Source organism: Lactuca sativa, chromosome 7 (assembly GCF_002870075.4).
Source record: "Lactuca sativa cultivar Salinas chromosome 7, Lsat_Salinas_v11, whole genome shotgun sequence".
NCBI classification, from domain to species: domain Eukaryota; kingdom Viridiplantae; phylum Streptophyta; class Magnoliopsida; order Asterales; family Asteraceae; genus Lactuca; species Lactuca sativa.
This window is the reverse complement of record NC_056629.2, coordinates 74,475,826-74,498,499: the sequence shown is the minus strand read 5'-3', so window position 1 is coordinate 74,498,499 and position 22,674 is coordinate 74,475,826.

The following is a 22,674-nucleotide window of genomic DNA, read 5'->3' as shown; positions in this document are numbered from 1 at the left end:
TGTGTTCCGGGCTACGGCCCGATGCAGTATGCAGTATATGTTTGTTCATGCTAGTTGATATGTTTATGTTATGCTATGTTCAGTTACTCTGGACTTCGGTTCGATGCAGGGGACAAGGTCGCAGTTAGTCTGGACTTCGGTCCGATGTAGGGGACAAGGTCCCAGTTAGTCCGGACTTCGGTCCGATGCAGGGGACAAGGTCCCAGTTAGTCCAGACTTCGGTCTGATGCAGGGGACAAGGTCCCAGTTAGTCCGGACTTCGGTCCGATGCAGGGGACAAGGTCCCAGTCAGTTTTCGGACTTCGGTCCGTTGCAGGGGGCAAGGCCCCAGTTAGCCCGGACCTCGGTCGATGCAGTGGGCAAGGCCTAGTATGTGCTTTATATGTTATTGTATGGTATGTGGTAGTTTGAGGGAGCTCACTAAGCTTCATGCTTACGGGATTTCATTTTTGGTTTCAGGTACTCAGTTTTCAAAAGAGGAGCTCGGAGAGGTTGCAGTGCACACACCATAGTCAGTTAACCTGGTAATGTTTACTATGATAAAAAGACTATGTTTTGGATTAATACTCGGAAATTATGTTATAACTTATGATGCATTTTTATTAAATATGGTTTTATTAATGTTTTTAAAGGAAATTTTTAGTTGTAATTATTGGGTCGTTACAAGTTGGTATCAGAGTCTTGGTTTGAGGGATTCGGACATACTTGAGAGTGTGTCTGGACTCAAACTAAGGAAATGGTAAAAGGTTTTCAAAAGAAAAACATTTCTGAAAGGAATTTTTGGTAAAAAGGAGTTTGAGAAAAGAAAATAGTTTTAGAAAAAGCGAAAAGAATATTTAGAAAGAAAATAACTTGAAAAGAGAAAAAGGGTGTGGTGCATGCAATCAGCCGGGCTGAAGTAAGTACTCCCAAATTACCCATACAAGTTTATGATTATTAGTTTCAGTTTCAGTTTTAGTTCCAGTTTCAGTTTCAGTTTCAGTTTCAGTAGAACAACATGCTAGTATGGGACTAAGGATCTAGGAGGATGCCTTATGTGTCTGCTTATGTGTTTCATCCTTATGAGAATTGCATGCTAGTATTAAGTAGACAGTAGTAGGATAGCCTGTGTAGGTTATGCCTAATAGTATGAACTTAGCATTGTATGCTAGTACAATTTCTTGTTATGAGAATAGTTTTGCTTGGGTATGTTTCCTTTATCCGAATGCTGCTTGCTTTGTGCTTTGTGGGGCTCTGAGTAATGGGAGTTAGCCATTAGGTGAATACGTCACATCACATATGAGCAGGGTTGAATAATCTTAGAGTGTTGGATTCGGCCCTATTGCGCAACTCTTGTATGAGTCCAACCGCTGTAGAGACGAGTCTTTTACTCGAAGGATTATCTGAGCCTCATCACATGTGATGGTATTCAAGTGATGACTAATTGGCATCACAAGGCGGCCTTCAGCAGCTGAGGACTGGTTTGGGTGGAGTCAGAAGTTCCCTAGGGCAATCCTAGGAAGGTAGTAGCAGAGATCAGTAGCAGTAGAGTGACTTGGTGGAGTTGAGGTAACTCTTGAGGAAAGTACAGATAGACGTGGAAGGTAGTATGGGCCTGTACTACTAAAAGCAGAGGATCCATACTCGAATCAAGAGGGGCCGAGACAAGACTAAGGAACTTTTAGAGTGTGTGAGAGATCCCTCAGCAGTGGTGTGTATATTTATCAGGAAGTGTTATATTTTCAACATAGTGACATTGTGCGAGTTACCAGTTAGCAGTTCAGGTACTGGGGAGGGATCTGACTCGGGCTTTGGAGCCGGGCAGCTTGATGATCAGATGAGGGATTTCATTTCCACAGAGATCATGCGCAACATCATTGATCAGACTCCAGTGATTTTTGGTTCGGTTAGAGAGGCTATCGTGGAGCTTATGGACAGTCATTTGGAGGCCTTTAGGGCCGGGATAGTTTCAGAACAGATTGGGGCTCGTATAGAGCCCAATGCTTATGGAGTTCAGGGATCCATCAGGGAGGGAGTTCCCATTTTTAGCTCTTATCATCAAGAGACAGGAGTGAGTGGGGCACCCTGTCTGCAGGAGAGACCTCTACATGATTGGATAGTCAGGGAGGTTTCACGAGCCATTCGCGAGGATCTGCCCGACATTGTTGTAAGGGTCACTGATAGGTTGACCGCGAAGCTCCAGGATCGGACAACGGTTGTTCAGATGCCGGATGGGGTCGACAAGGTAACGCAGGAGCGAGAGACGGGCAGGGAGTCGGAAAGGAAGAGGAAATCGGATGAGACTCAGGTAGCCACAGGTTCGTGCAAGAGGCCCAAGGGGTCGGATTTGAGGACGAGGGACTATCAGAGCCACAGTCGATGCGGGAAGTGTGGTAGGACACACATGGGTGCGTGTAGGTGTAGAAGTGGTGGCGATGCTGGATGTTTCAAGTGCGGCCAGATTGGCCATTTTAGTAGAGATTGTACTGTTACCATCGCCCAGGGACTTGATCCGATATGTTTCCATTGCAGTCAGAGGGGCCACAAGAAGGACCATTGTCCGAATTTGTATTCAGCAGGGCAGGTGCCAGCTCCTGCCCCTGGGACTTCGAGAGCTACCAACAGACATCAGGGTCGGGCAAGGGCGCCTACGGATCGGAGCCGAGTATTCCGGTTGATTTCAACAAGGATTCGAGCAGCACTGAATAGTGGGGGTACGTATCTTTTACCTTCCTGTCAATTATTATTCATGATACTATTGTTATGTTGCTTCATTGATATCAATAAGCGTATGTGTTGGGATATTATATTACCTGCCTATGGTTAAGTTATATGCCATTTGCATACCTTGGGATTAGAATGGTAAATTGGAGGTCGTCCCCTCTAGGGAAGGTTAATTTGGATACAGTAACTGTAGCATGTATGTGTAAGATTCAGTAGTGCCTCACTAATTGCGGAGGGTGTTAGTCGGGTAATGATCAGTTATACTCTCAGTAGTGACAATCCAGAGCTTCTAGTGGAGTAGCTAGCGGTCAGTAGGGAAGTGGGTTGGTGATGTGCACCCCAAACGCAGGTTCTTAGGTTGTGGTCACTAAAGTAAATTCCGTTAAGGATTTAAGGGTGCTCAGTTAGATAGCAAGAATGGTTCAGATCTAGTAAAAGTTAGTTGGAGCGCCGACAGAGGTTAACGTTGGCAGGCTGTCGATCGCCCTTTTAATGCAAGAAGGTTGGGGAATCCCTTCGACCATTGAGAAGTAAGGAGTTAGCCAGATCCAAGTGGGGGAGAATCCTCCGAGTATACAAGGGTAAGAGTACGCAGACCCAGAATGAGTACACGACCTCTGAGAAGAAAGGGTAGTAGCATAACGATGGATGGATTGAGGAGTTCAGGATTGGGAGTTTGAGGAACTTCCCAACAGATTAGTTCATGTAATCGAGATGGTTGGTAGCTGGTTGGGAATCCAGGTAGGAGGACCGTCTGTAGGACTCTAGTGAGTAGGGATGAGGACCTTGAGAACGGTTAGCAAGAGATGCTTCCGTGTTAGTAGTCAGTAACAAAGACAACATGCAGAGCATGGTAGAGCGGTGGGAAAGCCGCAACGTTTTTCCAGCAACAGCTAGACAGTAGTAGAGTGTTGTAAGTCTGCGAGGGTAGTCGTAGCATTCACTAGCAGTCAGATAGTAGTAGAGTGTTGTAAGTCTACAGGGGTAGCCGTAGCATTCACTAGCAGTCCGATAATAGTAGAGTGTTGTAAGTCTGCGAGGGTAGCTGTAGCATTCACTAGCAGTCAGATAGCAGTAGTGTTGTAAGTCTGCGGGGGTAGCCGTAGCAGTCACTAGCAGCCATATAGTATTAGGGAGTTGTAAGCCTAAGGATGTAGCCATAGCATTCGTCAAGTTAATAGTCAGCATGAGCATGTTGTTTGGACGCGGGGGGAAGCAGTAGTACCCACCAGTTCGGGTGCAGCAATGAGGATATGGGAATCCACGGGTTAGATTTCGGATTTCCCAAATGGTTCAGTTATGGTTAAGCCGGCAATTCGACAGTTGGATCGTCTCCACAGTTATGAGATCAGAGAAGCAGTGGACCGCTTAGGTTCGTGTATGTCAAGGGCTACCATTAGTCTTGGATCCATCATTGTTAGTCCTGGATTTGATGATGTCAGGATTCGACGTATGGACCCGGTCGACTGGATCGGGAGGTCGTCAGGGTCACAGTGTCAGGATAACTAGTGGAAACTAGTTCCTGAGGAAGATTTCGTTCAGAAGTCGTGGGAACGACTAAGTAAGGAGTCCTTGGGCTCCACAGTTGAGTTGGAACTCGATGTTGCAGATAACCGACGGATGATTTGAGACCAGGAAGGTCTTGAGATATTTTGGGAAGCAACCATATAGCAGTTCAGTGCTTCAATCAGTTCAGCGTTTCAGGCAGTTTAGTATTTCGTGCAGATCAGTGTTTCAGCCAGTTCAGTGCTTCAGCCAGTTCAATGTTTCATCCAGTTCAGTTCCTCAGTCAGTTTAGTGTTTTAGTCAGTTCAGTGTTTCAGGCAGTTAAGTGTTTCAGGCAGTTCAGTGTTTCGGGTAGTTGCAGTGTGATGGCCAGTATTAGTATTCGTGTTGGAATGCAAGTGCTGACAGTATAGTTGGTTGATTTGGAAATGGCAAGTCTCTCACAGCAGGATCAGTTGAATCATCTGCCAAGTATAAGTGATCTGCAAGGATAATTAGGCAGGTAGCCTTTCTTTCAGGATGGAAGGCTCGAGTTATTGGAAGTTGAGTAGTCAGATGAGAGATAAGCAGGCTGGTTCCAGCAGCATCGGTTCAGTATGAATGGCAGAGTGGGTGGAACAGTTACAGATCGTCGAAGTACCTTCAGAAGCCGCTCGAAGCGACTAGGAGGTTGTGATAGGCATAGTGACCGGTGGGAGTCCGGTAACCCAGATAACGGCAGATTGGTTGAACCAGGGTGGTCTCAGTGCATCCGGTAGGCGGATGAGGGGCAGCAGAATTTTCAGTTAGAGGTAGTAACGATAAGGGAAGTATGGTAAGAGGCAGCAAGATGAAAGAGGGTGCTTCACCTCTCACAGCAGGGTTGGATAATCTCAGAGGGGAGGGTTTGACCTTGTTGCGCAGCTCTTGTACGAGTCTTAACCGTTGCAGGGATGAATCTTTCACTCGAAGGATTATCTGATCCATTCGTTGGGACGGGTGCTCAACACTAAGTTATGGAAATAAGAAGCATTTAGTATGTACCAGCAGTAGTAACCAATGCTGAGAGTGGCTGGAGTGATGGACAAAAGGGTTAGAGTCACCAGGCAAGGTGTCGTGACATAATCGGTCATAGTGGACTTCGAGGACGAAGTCTAGTTTAAGTGGGGGAGAGTTGTAATGCCCTGTTCTAAAATATTCATTTATGGAATTTCTGAGGCCAAGGCCAGGGGCGTTTTAGTCCTTTATTAAATTTGGAGTTATTATTCGAGAAGTTTTCGGGTCGGGTTATGTTGTTAGAAGCGTAGGATTTCTCGCCACCTTTCTGTGGATATAAAATTCATCAGAAACGGATCTAGAATGAAGGAATTACGACACTTTAAAGATTTGGCGAGAATGGACCTTATAGAGAAAAGTTTCCATGGAAGGCCCTGCATGCATGTTTGGAACACGCGTAGGTACGCCCAGCGTAATGAGGCAGCTTGGTCGTGGATGTCCAAGGCGTACGCCCAGCGTACGCTAAAAGTTATGAAACCCTAATTTCGGATTGAGCACTATATAAAGGACATTATGGTTCCAACCTTAGCCCCCATATGAGCCTCCCCAACCTCAGAAGAAACCCTAGAACGTCCCTACCTTCATTTTATGAGATCTTGACCTTGGAGAACCCATTTTGGGGGATTAAATCTTGGAAGAAAAGAGAAGAAGGTTGGCAAGGAGGAACCTTTGAAGCTAGAGCTTGTAGATCTGGGATAAGTGCTTCATTTCGGACCTTTGCAAGGTAAAAAGTCTTGAGCTTGATGATTAATGTCACACCCCAAAACCGGTAACGGCGGAATACGTTTCGGGGTATAGGACGTCATGTACAATATCATCACAATTGTATAATAGTAAAAACAAGAAACATGCAACCATTTCATTTACATAGTGAGTTTAATTACAGGTGTGTTCTGTAATGTTGATCAAAACACCAAAAGTAATACAAAAATAAGAGATGGGTCTTGTATGCTCCATCTTCTACAAAATGCTGCACCTGTACCTGTCTATCTTTGACCTGAGGATACAAGTTATTTTGAAAACGAGTATCATCATAAAGCTGGTGAGTTCATAAGAGTTTAGTGTAAATTTTAGTATAAAATGTATTAGTGCAGATAGTGTAAAAAGCTGCAGTTTACATTCGTAAGTAGTAGAAAACTCTAGAAAATCCTATATTTTCCAGAAAATACCTTGTATGTGAAAGCCTTTAAGTTGCATGCACTTATCTTCATTTAAAACCATTTGTGGTAAAGGTATATTAGTGAGTCTCCAATAGGTAGTGTAATAGGAAAAGTTATGCTTGATATCGGTAATAGTGGGGCAAACTCCCATGAGAAATAGATACTTATTTACTTCAGGATTTCAACTTATTCTTTAGTGTTAGTATTTTAGTGTGAATGTAGTGTATTCCTTGTATGCTACTGATAGTGTGAGTAATAGAGTACCCCATGACCTTCCCGGTCATGCATAGTGTAGAAAAGTAGCGACATCCCTGGGCCTGCACGGCTCAGACTGAGGTTAACAGTCGGGATGTAATAGTGTCTGCCCCGTATAGATCTATACATGTAGCGTCGTCTTCCTGTTGGAAAACTTTGGGCATAGTATGTAGTGAATAACGTATCTCGTAGTGAGTTAGTGTGTTATCCCCTGATTAGTGCTTTCTCTTGTATTATAGTGTATTAGTCTTTTATATAGCTCGTAGTGAGTTCTCTTACTAGTGTGTCGTATCGTAATAGTGTGTATTATAGTATGTAAAGTAGTGGCAGTAACGAGTAGTAGTGGCCTTAACTATACCCATTATAGTTAACTTAGTGTGTGTAATTCTTGGCAATTAAGTAGTATAGGCATCGAATGAAAGGAAAAGGCTCGTATCCAACACTAATGTACATGATATATAACTAAGAAATCAACGACAGTCAGACAGATAACAGCTACCCTAAGCCCACAATCAAACAAGAACAGGAAATAGGGCGAGCTATTAGTCCTAAGTCCTTCAAGTCTTACTTATATAAATATATTAGTGTGGTTACATTTTATAAGAAAATTTATTTAAGAAGAATCTTTTCCAAAGAAAACATTTAGAAAATAGTTCATTTGTCCAAAGTAGTTTCGAAAACGCAAAGTTCTTTTATAAGACATAATGGTAAATCACATGTGATTTGAACTACGGGTAGTGAATCACATGTGATTAATATTCATAAACATGTATGTTTGACTTGTATCCCCCCCCCCCCTAAAACATATAAAACATTTGAAAGGTTCATTAAAGGGGTATGAACTCACAGTTTAGCGTAGGGTTCGAGTGTCAACGGATGCTATGAATGCCAATGGTCCCTATAAATCATGTGATGACACATAATTGGGTTAGAACTAGGGTGTTTCATGCTTAAAAATGATGGAAAAACATCCTTAGGGCTCGGCATTACTGAGTACAAGTGTCTCATGATTCATACTTAATGATTCATGCAAGTTTAGGGCCAAAAGTGGGCATTTGAGTGAGTGCATGACCTTGAAATTGAGTGTGCGGCTGAGGTGTGCGGCCAGAAGGGTGTGTGAGGCTGCACACAAGTGTGTGCGGCTGTTCAGAGTGTGTGTGCGGCCGTACACAGGAGTGTGCGGCCGTACACTCCTCTTGTGAGTCCAAATGAAGTGTTTGCTCTTCACTCTAAGGAGATTTGAGTGTGTGCTGCCCCCCTCATGAAGGTGTGTGGCCGTACACCTTCAAGGGACCATGAATATGATCAACATGATGAGTTTTAAAGCTTGGGATTCAAGTGTTTACCACTAATAAGCTTGAAGATGAACTAGATCACAAATATGAGGCCTTCAAGGTGTTCTTGGTTGAAGATTTTAGAGAGAGAAAGTAGAGAGAGTAAGGAGCATCCAAATGAATGAATGAGGTGGATATCCATCTATATATATATATATATGTTTGGGTGTGAGGCTGGAGGGTGTGCGGTTGGGTGTGCGGCAGCACACATGGGTGTGTAACCGTACACACAAAAGTGTGGCTGCACACACCTCTTTTGGTGTGTTTGATCCGATTCCATGATGCAAAACACTTTCCAACACCTCCTAAGACCCATAACTAGACTATATTATGTCCAAAACACGCATTTGGATCCACAAGATTTACAAAGGATGATGAATTCAAGATTTAAAGACAATACGCGGACCAATTACATAGGATGAAAGTTTCGGGTTGCCACATTTTCCCCCCCGTTAGAGGGAATTTCGTCGCGAAATTTAGAATTTCTACAGAGGGTAATTACAGAACTACTATGCAAAAAGATGGGGATATTTGAGTTTTATTTGATCCTGGCGCTCCCAAGTGAATTCCGGTCCCCGCTTGGCGTTCCACCGAACCTTCACAATTGGGATGCGGCTTTGTTTCATTCGTTTCACTTCTCGGTCCATAATCTCCGCAGGCTCTTCCACAAAGTTGAGGCTCTCATTGACCTCGATCCCGTCGAGGAGAATCACGAGAGTCTCGTCAGTCAGGCATTTCTTCAAGTTTGAGACGTGGAAGGTAGGATGTATGTTGCTTAGCTCGTGGGGTAATTTGAGTTTGTAAGCTACAGGGCCGATTCTAGCAAGAATATCGAAAGGTCCTATGTACCTTGGGTTCAGCTTTCCACGCTTTCCGAAGCCTATCGTGCCCTTCCAGGGTGAGACCTTCAAAAGGACTCGGTCTCCTACCTGAAACTCCAAGGGTTTTCTCCGTTTGTCCGCGTAGCTTTTCTGTCGATCCCTAGCAGCTTTTAATCGTTCACGAAGCTGTACAATCTTCTCGGTCATTTCTCGAATGATCTTCGGACCAGTGAGGGCGCTGTCTGGAACTCGTCCTTTAGCCAACTGAGTGTCACCCACCTCAGCCCAGCACAGAGGGGATCTGCACTTTCGGCCGTAGAGGGCTTCGAATGGAGCTGCCTTGATGCTAGTATGATAACTATTATTGTAGGAAAATTCCACAAGTGGTAAGTGTGTATCCCACGATTTACCGAAATCGCTCACACAAGCTCGTAGCATGTCTTCTAAAGTTTGGATCGTCCTCTCACTTTGTCCGTCGGTCTGCGGATGGTAAGCTGTACTCATGTCCAGCCTCGTCCCTAGAGCCTTTTGTAGTGATTGCCAAAATCTCGAGGTAAATCTACTATCTCTGTCTGAGATAATAGATATAGGGACGCCATACATCCGTACTATTTCCTTAAGGTATGTTCTCGTGAGCTTCTCTATCTTGTCCGTTTCCTTGATGGGTAGGAAGTGTGCAGACTTGGTCAATCTGTCGATGATGACCCAAATGGTATCCAACCCACCCGTTGTCTTGGGTAGTTTGGTTGTAAAGTCCATTGTAATCCGCTCCCACTTCCATTCCGGTATCTCTGGTTGTTGGAGGAGTCCTGATGGCTTTTGATATTCGACCTTGACCTTCGCGCATGTAAGGCACTTACTCACGAAGGTAGCGATCTCCGATTTCATGTTAGGCCACCAGTATAGCTTTTTGAGATCCATATACATCTTATCTGAACCTGGGTGGACGGAGTAGCGAGTGTTGTGAGCTTCCTTCATGACCAAGTCTCTGAAGCCTCCCTGGCGCGGAGTCCATATTCGGTCCATGAGGTAGTAGGCTCCATCACCCTTGACTTCCAAACTTTTATCCATTCCGCGCAAGGATTCTTCCGCCATATTCTCAGGTTTTAAGGCTTCCAGCTGAGGCTCCTTAATCTGTGCGGATAGATGCGAATGGATAGTCATTGTTAATGACTTGGTTCTTCGGCCAGAATACTCTTTCCTACTCAGGGCGTTGGCTACCACGTTGGCTTTCCCCGGGTGATATCGAATTTCACAGTCATAATCGTTGAGTAGTTCGACCCATCGGCGTTGTCTCATGTTGAGCTCTTTCTGGTTCAGTATGTGTTGGAGGCTTTTATGATCATTATACACTACGCTCTTCGTTCCATACAAGTAGTGTCTCCAGATTTTTAGTGCGAAGACGACCGCTCCTAGCTCAAGGTCGTGAGTAGTGTAGTTCACCTCATGCGTCTTTAGCTATCTTGAGGCATAAGCGATGACTTTACCTTGTTGCATCAATACGCAGCCGAGTCCCTGATTCGATGCATCGCAGTATACCACGAAGTCTTCTGTTCCTTCGGGAAGGGATAATACTGGTGCGGTGCATAGGGCTTGCTTCAGGGTCTGGAATGCCTTCTCCTATTTTTCTTGCCAGTCGAATGATACGCCCTTCTGGGTCAACATGGTGAGAGGCTTCTCAATCCTAGAGAAGTTTTGAATGAATCTGCGGTAGTAGCCAACGAGGCCTAGAAATTAACGAATCTCCGTAGGTGTCTTCGGTGCTGACCAATTCTCAATAGATTTAATTTTGAAGGGATCCACGTGGATTCCTTCTTTACTAACCACGTGTCCTAAGAATTCAACTCTTCGGATCCAAAACTCGCACTTAGAGAACTTCGCATATAACTTCTCTGATCGCAGTGTTTCCAGGACTCGTCGTAGGTGATCCTTATGTTCTTCCTCGTTCCGAGAGTAGACAAGTATATCATCAATAAAGACGATGACGGATTAATCTAGATACGGACGACATACCCTATTCATTAAGTCCATGAATACTGCGGGAGCGTTAGTCAGTCCAAAGGGCATTACTACGAACTCGAAGTGTCCGTAACGGGTTCGGAAAGCTGTCTTCGGAACATCTTCCTTAAGCACCTGTAGCTGGTGATACCCGGACCTAAGATCAATCTTGGAGAAGTAACTCGCTCCTTGCAGTTGGTCGAATAGGTCGTCGATACGAGGGAGAGGGTAGCGATTTTTGACAGTGAATTTGTTGAGCTCCCTATAATCGATATACATACGGAACGATCCGTCTTTCTTCTTTACGAACAAGACCGGAGCTCCCCAGGGTGAGAAGCTTGGTCTTATAAAGCCCTTGCTGAGTAGCTCGTTAAGTTGACCGGATAGTTATTGCATCTCTGCAGGTGCTAAACGATAGGGTGACTTAGCTACGGGAGTAGCTCCTGGGACTAGGTCGATTCTAAACTCAACCTGACGTTTGGGAGGTAGACTTGGAAGATCCTCTGGGAAAATGTCAGGGAATTCGCATACAACGGGAATGTCTTTTGGATTTTTCGATTTTTGGCTTGTGTTAACGACATGAGCAAGAAAGGCGCGACATTCCTTACGCAAGTATTTCCGAGCCTGAATACTGGAGATGATACGAAGGCTCGTACCAGGTTTATCTCCATAGACCAATAGGGTTTCGTGATTCGGAAGGTTCAGGCGAATGGCTTTGTCGAAGCATAGGATATCGGCACGGTGGAGACTCAACCAGTCCATACCGACAATGACATCGAAACTTTTGATAGAGACTGGTATGAGATCGATTGGAAATGAGTGATCGTCTAACGTGAGGGTACAACCTATGTAGATTTCGTTAGAGCTTTCAGTTTTCCTGTTAGCCATTTCTACGACGAATGTTTCTTTTAGTGGTTGAGGGGATTGTTTGAGTAAGTGTGTAAAGTTTTGATTTATGAAGCTTCTTTCTGCACCACTATCCAATAATACACATGCATAAGAGTTGTTGAGAAGAAACGTACCCGTGACTACTGTGGGATCCGCTTCCGCCTCATTGTGACCAATGGCGAGTAGTCTTCCAGTTCCCCCAGCATTTGCAGTCTTTGGACAGTTCTTCTTGAAATGACCAGCTTCACCGCAGCCATAACACGCCGGGGTCACTCCCGAACCGGAAACTTGTGAGATAGGTTTGGGAGGGGCCTTGCAGAATCGCACAGTATGGCCCTTTCAACTGCAGTTGGAACACTGCAATTCACGGTGGGGGCTGTTGTGGTGGAAAGGGCACTTGGGACACTTGGGCAGATTCCCACTATAATCCTTTGGCGGTGCAGGAGTGGCTGGAGTAGTGGCAGCATGGACTGCCACGATTTGTTGATCCTTGGAGGAGGTTTGAGTTTTCTTGCCTTTCTTCTTATCCCATCGCTTCCTCTTTCTGTCAGATGAATCGGGTGGTGCAATGGTAGTTGTGGTTGCTGTTGCTGGAGTAGAAGAGACTTCATGGTTGATCAGACTCTGGGCCAATTCCTTGGCGCTGTCGAAGGTGGTAGGGCGTGAGGCTAGAACATTTCCTTGATACGGGGGCATTAGACCCCAGATGTATCATTCGATCTGTTTGCTTTCGGATGGGATCATGTTGGGGCACATAGCTACCAAGTCACAGAACCTGGCCGTGTAAGCTATTATGTCAGTCCCTACCATCTTGAGGTTCCAGAGTTCCTCCTCAAGTTTCTGAATTTCGCCCCTCGGGCAGTACTCTTTTCTCATGAGATCCTTTAGAGTGTCCCAGCCTATGGCATTGGCTGTGACCAAGGAGAGTGCACTGACATGGCCGTTCCACCATGTCAAAGCCCTGTTAGTGAGGGTGGTAGTAGCGAACTTGATTTTGCTCTCTTCGGGGCAAGAGCACATTTCGAATACAGCTTCGGTTCTTTCGAACCATTGGGATAATGCCAGAATTCCTCCAGTACCATCGAAGAAGGCAGGTTTACAGTTCATGAAGTCCTTATAAGTGCATCCCTGCACTCTTTGATGGACTTCACCAAATCTAGAATTTCCACCGCTAGCATCCCCGGAGTTCATTTGGGTCATGGCTGCTGTCACAGCCGCAGTCACAGCTGTTTGGAACAACACTGGGTCGAACTGTGGAGGAGGAGGTGGTGGAGGAGGGGTTTGAGTTGCTGGTCTTCCTCTGCTTGGACGCTTTCGTGGAGGCATCTTTTACTGGAAGATCATAGGAATGATAGCAATAGTAAGAGTCTATTGCGACATAAGAATAGAGTGTTTCATGGATTAAGTCAACATAATCCAAAAATCAGAATAAGAGTCATAGCAACAGAATAGTTAGCTGCCAATATACTGGTATTGATGATGTAATACAAGTTCAGGAAAAATTGACCTAACAGAAGGTCTTACATCAAACCATAGGGAAAAATGTTGGCAGTATAGAGGTCTAGTTAGGGTAATTTTTAGAGCTAGGAATGTTTACAGACAAGAGATCTACGGAACATTAAGAGAAAAGGCTAGTCCTTTAGACAAAAGAGGGAGGTAACTAGATGTCTTCTACTGACGACGGTTACTTGTGGGGCGAACCCTCAGATCCGCTAGTCGACGCATAACTTCCTGAAGGTGTCGATCATGAATCCTTTGACGTGCTCGGAGTTCCCTAACTTCAGCTCAGGATGCAGCTAGCTGTTGCTGCAGAGCCTCGTTGGTCCTCCTTGTCCTGTCCATGGCTTCTTCAAGTTGGCAGATGCGAACAGTGTTGAGATTTGAGTTGGTATCCACTTCTACAACTCGACCAATGGCTGCTTGACCCTGCTCGACATTCCTGGCAATCCTTCGGACCATGATGGGCAGAACTCTGTCCGCTGATCCTCCTTCGCTTATGTTGTAGTAGCTTCAGTATCCATTGTAAGGTAAAGGCTGGCCCTGCTCTTCGCTCCATCGGTGCAAGGATATGGCCCACATAGGAGTGGGTCCCTGAAATGCCGGACGAGGGTTGGGGTTCGGAGCTTCAGGAGGTAGGTTGTTAACTTCTGGTTCGGAGCTGGAGCTATCCGAGAAGCCTTTAGCATGGTGATCATCCAAAGGGATCGGGTGATCATCATCTGACTCCTCATTGAGCCATCCTCCATTTCCCTGGTTTGGATAGTACGGGTCGCCGGGTAGGTGGAAGCCAGCCATGCTATCTATGCGAGAAAGGGGAAAAGAAGATTAATAGACGTACTAACCTAAATTACTTATAAGATGATCTTCACGAGTTGGACCAATACTTGCATAATGTATACTAATTACATGTGACCGGGGCAGGATAGTCTGTCGAATAAGTGACCCTAACTCTAAATCCGCAACCAAACAAGGAACAGGAAGTAAAGCAAAGATCACGGATTCTAAGTCTATAACGCCCTAATCACAGGTAACCAGAAAGTATCCATTTAGCAACCATTGCTCCACTAGTAACGACCCTTTTTCGTTCTCACATATGTATGTTTTAGAGATACAGAATACCCTTATAGTATTCTTATGCTAGCGGTATTGTGGTAGTGTTGGTAAGTTTTAGACTTGTTGCAACATCACAACCAAGCTTAGGCACATGCTAGTCATTCTCAGGAAAATGTAGTTGATCAGGCTACATCCCCCCAATTGTGACTATATGTCTCTAAGCCCAATTGTACTATCCAACAATCTTAATACTTTTGTTCTATTCTAGGGTGATACTGGCTCCTGTGTTTTATAGAGATGTGTGTATATATATACTTAGTTAAATCTTTTAGATACTTAAAAATATATATTCTTGGCCAGAGTGTTTTAGTCCCGAAGTGTTTATAGTTCGCATATCTTTTATAGGTTGATATACTTGATTCACTATAAACAAAGCTCTGATACCAATCTGTCACACCCCAAAACTGGTAACGGCGGAATACGTTTCGGGGTGGAGGACGTCATGTACATTATCATCACAATTGTATAATAGTAAAAACAAGAAACATGCAACCATTTCATTTACATAGTGAGTTTAATTACAGGTGTGTTATGTAATGTTCATCAAACACCAAAAGTAATAAAAAAAAAAGAGATGGGTCTTGTATGCTCCATCTTCTACAAAATGCTGCACCTGTACCTGTCTATCTTTGACCTGAGGATACAAGTTATTTTGAAAACGAGTATCAGCATAAAGCTGGTGAGTTCATAAGAGTTTAGTGTAAATTTTAGTATAAAATGTATTAGTGCAGATAGTGTAAAAAGCTGCAGTTTACATTCGTAAGTAGTAGAAAACTCTAGAAAATCCTATATTTTCCAGAAAATACCTTATATGTGAAAGCCTTTAAGTTGCATGCACTTATCTTCATTTAAAACCATTTGTTGTAAAGGTATATTAGTGAGTCTCCAATAGGCAGTGTAATAAGAAAAGTTATGCTTGATATCGGTAATAGTGGGGCAAACTCCCATGAGAAATAGATACTTATTTACTTTGGGATTTCAACTTATTCTTTAGTGTTAGTATTTTAGTGTGAATGTAGTGTATTCCTTGTATGATACTGATAGTGTGAGTAATAGAGTACCCCATGACCTTCCCGGTCATGCATAGTGTAGAAAAGTAGCGGCATCCCTGGGCCTGCATGGCTCGAACTGAGGTTAACAGTCGGGATGTAATAGTGTCTGCCCCGTATAGATCTATACATGTAGCGTCGTCTTCCTGTTGGAAAACTTTGGGCATAGTATGTAGTGAATAGCGTATCTCGTAGTGAGTTAGTGTGTTATCCCCTGATTAGTGCTTTCTCTTGTATTATAGTGTATTAGTCTTTTATATAGCTCGTAGTGAGTTCTCTTACTAGTGTGTCGTATCGTAATAGTGTGTATTATAGTATGTAAAGTAGTGGCAGTAACGAGTAGTAGTGGCCTTAACTATACCCATTATAGTTAACTTAGTGTGTGTAATTCTTGGCAATTAAGTAGTATAGGCATCGAATGAAAGGAAAAGGCTCGTATCCAACACTAATGTACATGATATATAACTAAGAAATCAACGATAGTCAGACATATAACAGCTACCCTAAGCCCACAATCAAACAAGAACAGGAAATAGGGCGAGCTATTAGTCCTAAGTCCTTCAAGTCTTACTTATATAAATATATTAGTGTGGTTACATTTTATAAGAAAATTTATTTAAGAAGAATCTTTTCCAAAGAAAACATTTAGAAAATAGTTCATTTGTCCAAAGTAGTTTCGAAAACGCAAAGTTCTTTTATAAGACATAGTGGTAAATCACATGTGATTTGAACTACGGGTAGTGAATCACATGTGATTAATATTCATAAACATGTATGTTTGACTTGTATCCCCCCCCCCCCCCCCTAAAACATATAAAAACATTTGAAAGGTTCATTAAAGGGGTATGAACTCACAGTTTAGTGTAGGGTTCGAGTGTCAACGGATGCTATGAATGCCAATGGTCCCTATAAATCATGTGATGACACATAATTGGGTTAGAACTAGGGTGTTTCATGCTTAAAAATGATGGAAAAACATCCTTAGGGCTCGGCATTACTGAGTACAAGTGTCTCATGATTCATACTTAATGATTCATGCAAGTTTAGGGCCAAAAGTGGGCATTTGAGTGAGTGCATGACCTTGAAATTGAGTGTGTGGCTGAGGTGTGCGGCCAGAAGGGTGTGTGAGGCTTCACACAATTGTGTGCAGCCGTTCAGAGTGTGTGTGCGGCCGTACACAGGAGTGTGCGGCCGTACACTCCTCTTGTGAGTCCAAATGAAGTGTTTGCTCTTCACTCTAAGGAGATTTGAGTGTGTGCTGCCCCCCTCATGAAGGTGTGTGGCTGTACACCTTCAAGGGACCATGAATATGATCAACATGATGAGTTTTAAAGCTTGGGATTCAAGTGTTTACCACTAATAAGCTTGAAGATGAACTAGATCACAAATATGAGGCCTTTAAGGTGTTCTTGGTTGAAGATTTTAGAAAGAGAAAGTAGAGAGAGTAAGGAGGATCCAAATGAATAAATGAGGTGGATATCCATCTATATATATGTTTGGGTGTGAGGCTGGAGGGTGTGCGACAACACACATGGGTGTGTGGCCGTACACAAAAAAGTGTGGCTGCACACACCTCTTTTGGTGTGTTTGATCCGATTCCATGATGCAAAACACTTTCCAACACCTCCTAAGACCCATAACTAGACTATATTATGTCCAAAACACGCATTTGGAACCACAAGATTTACAAAGGATGATGAATTCAAGATTTAAAGACAATACGCAGACCAATTACATAGGATGAAAGTTTCGGGTTGCCACAATTAACCTCTTAGATCTCCTTAGTACAAGTTTATGGACCTTTTAGTCCCAAGATTGGGACTTTATGACTTAAGCTCGTTTCTAAGACCAGGGTTGCCTCCCTTAGAGTCATATGAGTCCCAAAAGCAGTAAAGTTCCAACCGTTGTGGTCCTATTAAGTCCATGCATGAGATCTAGTACCCTTTATGGAAGTAGAAGAGTGTTTGAAACAGCTCAAATCTTTCAAACAAATTTTTCATTTTAAAAAAACATAATTGTTTCCATTTTAAACAAGACATAAATAGTTAATTATTCAGTCAATACAAATATTCAAAATCCCAAGATCATAAAACCATCTTCAGTGTGTATCGATCATACCGGTGCCTTCCCACGGTCCTCGCTAGTACCTGAAATACATGCACAACAACTGTAAGCATAAATGCTTAGTGAGTTCCCCAGTATACACTTACGCACATACGCCTTTCCAGGCCCTGACCTTCCGGTCCTCATAACATAATCGCCTTCCGGCCCATAACATATTGCCTTCCGGCCCACATAGCATACATAGCACATATAACATATAACTTACCACACATAGCATACATATCACATAACATATCCGACCTTCCGGTCACACAGTCAAACCCTTCCGGGTAAGGTATAGTGAGAAGACTCACCTCGTAAATGCTGAAAGCTAGCAACTCCTGAAATCACTCGTGCACAATCCGACGAGCTACAACCTCCCTATAGCATTTCATATCTCATTAATACTTATATCTTCTAAGTGTGACTATCCCTAAGAAGTCAGACTTAGGTCATCTCTGGTCAACGGTCAACTGTCAACTCGACCGGACTCGGCGAGTACCATGACGACTCGGCGAGTCTGGACGTCTTCCCACTTTCTGAGATTCCTTATCTACTCGTCGAGTACCCTCCTCGACCCGACGAGTTACTCCTGGAAGAATCGCGGGGCCACCCCGACTCCACTCGCCGAGTCTGATGAACAACTCGGCGAGTCCCAGTAAATCTTCAAGCTACTCGCCGAGTCTGAAGAACAACTCGGCGAGTCCATGCCATGCAGACGAGTAACTGCTTCCTGAGATAAGTCTCGTCCCGAAGTACACATGCATGGGACCTTCTGGACCTCTAAAGGTCCTAATACAAGATTATAGTCGTGGGATAACAAGGCATTACTTCATCAATTCACTAAATGGGTTCTATAAACCCTAATTTCATAAATACATCATTATAGCAGAGCATACACGAATTCTTACCTGGATGATGTATTCTCTTTATTCCCAATCCTCAGAATGTGACCCCTTGCTGCTCTTTTAGCCAATCCTTCCTCTTCCTTGCACACCCACTCTTCTATAACCAACAATGGCCTAAGATTCTTGCTCCTGCTGCACTAATCGATTTAGGGTTCTTCTCAGAAGGCTAAAACGAACAATGACGGCCAATGGACCCCTTTTATACGTCCCAAACCTGAACGGTTAGGGTTTCCGCTAAACAGCGTCGACTCGCCGAGTCCATATCTGGACTCGTCGAGTCCAGTCGCCGACCCGCGACCAAGTCTGCGATCCTACTCGGCGAGTCTTGGCCCCAACTCGCCGAGTCCCCTCTTAAATCATCCAAAAACATAATTTAAACAATACCTGAGATTTCGGGCTGTTACAGTGTTTTGAGAGTTTGGGTTGGTTTGGGCCATATAAAGTCACCAAGTCAGTGACTTTATGGCTTAATGCATGGAATAAGGGTTGGATTTGAGTTTGTAGCTTCTGAATCGGGGTATTAAGAACTTATTAGAAAGTTGACTTAATGAGGCTGTACGGTGGGCGTACAAGGAGGTACGCACGGCGTACAAGCCATCAACCAGTACGCTCAGCGTACCTAGGAGTACGCCCCGCGTACGTTGCCAAATTTGGGCCTCGGTGTGGGGTGTGTTTTGGACTATAGGTCTTTGGGCCTTAGTGGGCCATTAGGAGTCAGTGTTTATGGGCCAAGTATATGTTTTGGGCTTAAGGTAAGGCCCAATAATGGGGTTGGGCCCAATGTAGCAAACTAGGCCATTAATGGGCCTATAGTGGGGCCATGGATGGACTTGAAAGGAATTGAGGGTTTGGGCTATATTGTGACCCATGCCATAGCAGGGGTAAAATGGTCATTTTACCCCTCAAAAGATTCCCCTTTTGATTTAGTGTTTGACGTGTCATGATAGCCGGAGAGCAGCCGGGACAGCAGTCGGGGATCTTTCACTCGAGTTTTCAACAGTCAACATTTCGAGGTGAGTTTCCTTCCAGTAGGAATGAGTCTAAGGCCACAATGTCGGGCCGTTTAGCTAGCAGTTAGTTTCCAGACTTAGGTCCGATGCAGTAGTTAGTATGTTTGATGCCTTCGTGGCTCGGACATGATTTATGTGGTATGTGTTCCGGGCTACAGCCCGATGCAGTATGCAGTATATGTGTGTTCATGATAGTTGATATGTTTATGTTATGCTATGTTCAGTTAGTCCGGACTTCGGTCCGATGCAGGGGACAAGGTCCCAGTTAGTCCGGACTTCGTTCCGATGTAGGGGACAAGGTCCCAGTTAGTCCGGACTTCGGTCCAATGCAGGGGACAAGGTCCCAGTTAGTCCGGATTTCGGTCCGATGCAGGGGACAGGGTCCCAGTTAGTCCGGACTTCAATCCGATGCAGGGGACAAGGTCCCAGTCAGTTTCCGGACTTTGGTCCGATGTAGGGGGCAAGGCCCCAATTAGCCCGGACCTCGGTCCGATGCAGTGGGCAAGGCCCAGTATGTGCTTTATATGTTATTGTATGGTATGTGGTAGTTTGGAGGAGCTCACTAAGCTTAATGCTTACGGGATTCAGTTTTTGGTTTCAGGTACTCAGTTTTCAAAAGAGGAGCTCGAAGAGGTTGCAGTGCACACACCATAGTCAGTTAGCCTGGTAATGTTTACTCTGATAAAAAGACTATGATTTGGATTAATACTCAGAAATTATGATATAACTTATGATGCGGTTTTATTAAATATGGTTTTATTAATGTTTTTAAAAGAAATTTTTAGTTGTAGTTATTGGGTCGTTACATTAGTCCAAGCCCAATTAGCATTTAAATGGACGACTTAGGCCCATTAAACATGTAAAAGGGTAATTTAGGCCTAATAGGCATGTAAATGGGCGTCTAAGGCCCAATAAACATGTGATCCATAGTTCAGGTCCAAATTAACATGTAATTAGGCCGCAAAGCCCAATAAACATGTCATGGAAAATATTCGGCCCAATATACACTTAAATGAGCCCCTAGGGCTCATTAGCCATGTAACGAGAGTATTAGGCCCAACAACATGTTATCGATGTATTTCGTTCATTTGTTATTATTTCGTTGTTTTGTTTTTGTTCGAGGTTTACCAAAATAACCAAATATCTAATTTTTGTAACAGACATTTTTGGCCCATTAGACTGAAAATATTCAATTTTAGTCACCTTTTTGTAAAATTTGACACTTTAAATCCCTTAAGGCTAAAAGTTTTCATTTTCGGTCCAAAAATCATAAATATTAACATTTTTGGCCCAAATACATATAAATGGACATTTTTGGCCCAATTAATAAAATATTGTTATTTTCGGCCCATTTCTATAAGAAATCACATTTTTAATCCATTTTTGAAAAGAGTAACATTTTTGGCCCAATCTTTATAAAAATAACATTTTTAACTCATTTTAAAAAGAAAGGCATTTCGGCCCAAACTTTGTAGAAATAGCATTTTAGGCCCAAAGTCAATAAAAGTGGAATTTTCGGCCCATAAATCCAAAGATTTACATTTTTGTCTCGAATTTGTATTAATTGACTATTTATTCCTTAAAAAATCGAGATTTTTACAAAATAACCCCAAGAAAAACACAATGGCCCTTAATATGGCCCATTATGCGAAAATTTTCACTTTTGGCCCTTTTTGAAGTCATTAATATCATCAAAACCCACTTTGAAATAAAAGGACTCTTTTAGTCACTCTAAGAACCGAAAATAACTTGAAAACCACAATTTTTTTGTTTATTTGTCAAAAATGATCCCTTTTCAAGATTTTGTTTAGTTTCTCATGGATCTTCACATTTTTAACACATATATCTTAATAGTATGCTGTAAGAAATGTTTTAGTTTACAAATGTCACTACTTTTGGTTTGAGATTTCTAGATCTATAGATTTTTCACACATAATCACATGCTAAATCAAGAAATACACACATAACTTGCATAACACTTAGATCTATCACATAGTAACTTGTATTTTCCCCCAAAAATCATATAAAACCGAAAATAAAGGGGGTATGAACTCACCTTGCTTGTTGATGTCGGTTTTGGTGAAGAAAAAAGAGAGGTTTCGGCCCTAGCTAGCTTTCCTTGAGTAGATATTGAGCTTATGAGATTTCTAAGAGTATGATCACAAACAAATGTTTAAGAGGAATGATCTAACATAAGAATGGATTTATACATCTTGAAAATGTAGTGACTTACCAAGGATCGATGGTCTTTCATGAAAAAACCCTCTTGAAACACACTCTATTTCTCGAAAATTTAGAGGAAGATGGAGGAGTTCTTGAGATAGTTTGAAGTAGTTTGAAATGAGAAAAATAGAGGTGGGGTGGTGGGGTTTCAGCCGAGGGGTAGTATAAGGGGGTGGGGAGGGAGAATAGATTGAGGTGATGTTTGCATGGATATCCGCCATGCAAACATGAGGTGTCATGTGCTAGTTAGTTCTTCATTTCCATTTTTTTACCAATAAACACACACACACACACACACTATATATATATATATATATATATATATATATATATATATATATATATATATATATATATATATATATATCTGTGTGTGTGTGTGTGTGTGGGCCAAGAATGGGCTTGATGAAATAAGGAAGAAATGATTTTGGGCCCAAATTCTTGGCTTTATTCGAATCTCATAAGCCCCATAGTAAATTTTCGACCCATTGGGCCCTTAGGAAGGTTCACGGCCCAATGAAGCCCAATAAAGTGGATTCACAGCCCATTAGGGCCAATCGAATCATTATGGCCTAACTTGGCCCATTAGGAATAAAATGAACCATTTTAGGCCCACTTGGCCCAAAATGTTAGGTTTTATGAATGGGTCCAATTAGAACCCAATTAAGGTTTCTAGGCCCAAAGTAGTCATGTTGAAAGTTTATTGGTCCATTAGGTCCAATAAGAGGATCCTAGTCCATAGTGAACTTGAGCCAGGATTTTTAGGATTTTCAACTCATGATTGACTAATTGGAATGTTTTGTATAGAGTTTTAAACTTCACATGTGAACCTTGATTTAGTTTGTTGTCATTGAATAACCATAGTGCATAATATCAAATTAGAGTTACATGTGTTACAATAAATGATGTTTACAAGAGTACAGAATTTCCTAGCAAAAAGGCTAGTTGTGACATCATTCCCCCGTTAGAGAGAATTTCATCCCGAAATTCTTTCGAAATATAGGTTCACGAATGAAAGAATAGGTGAGGGTACTTCTGCTTCATCTGGTCTTCGCATTCCCATATGAA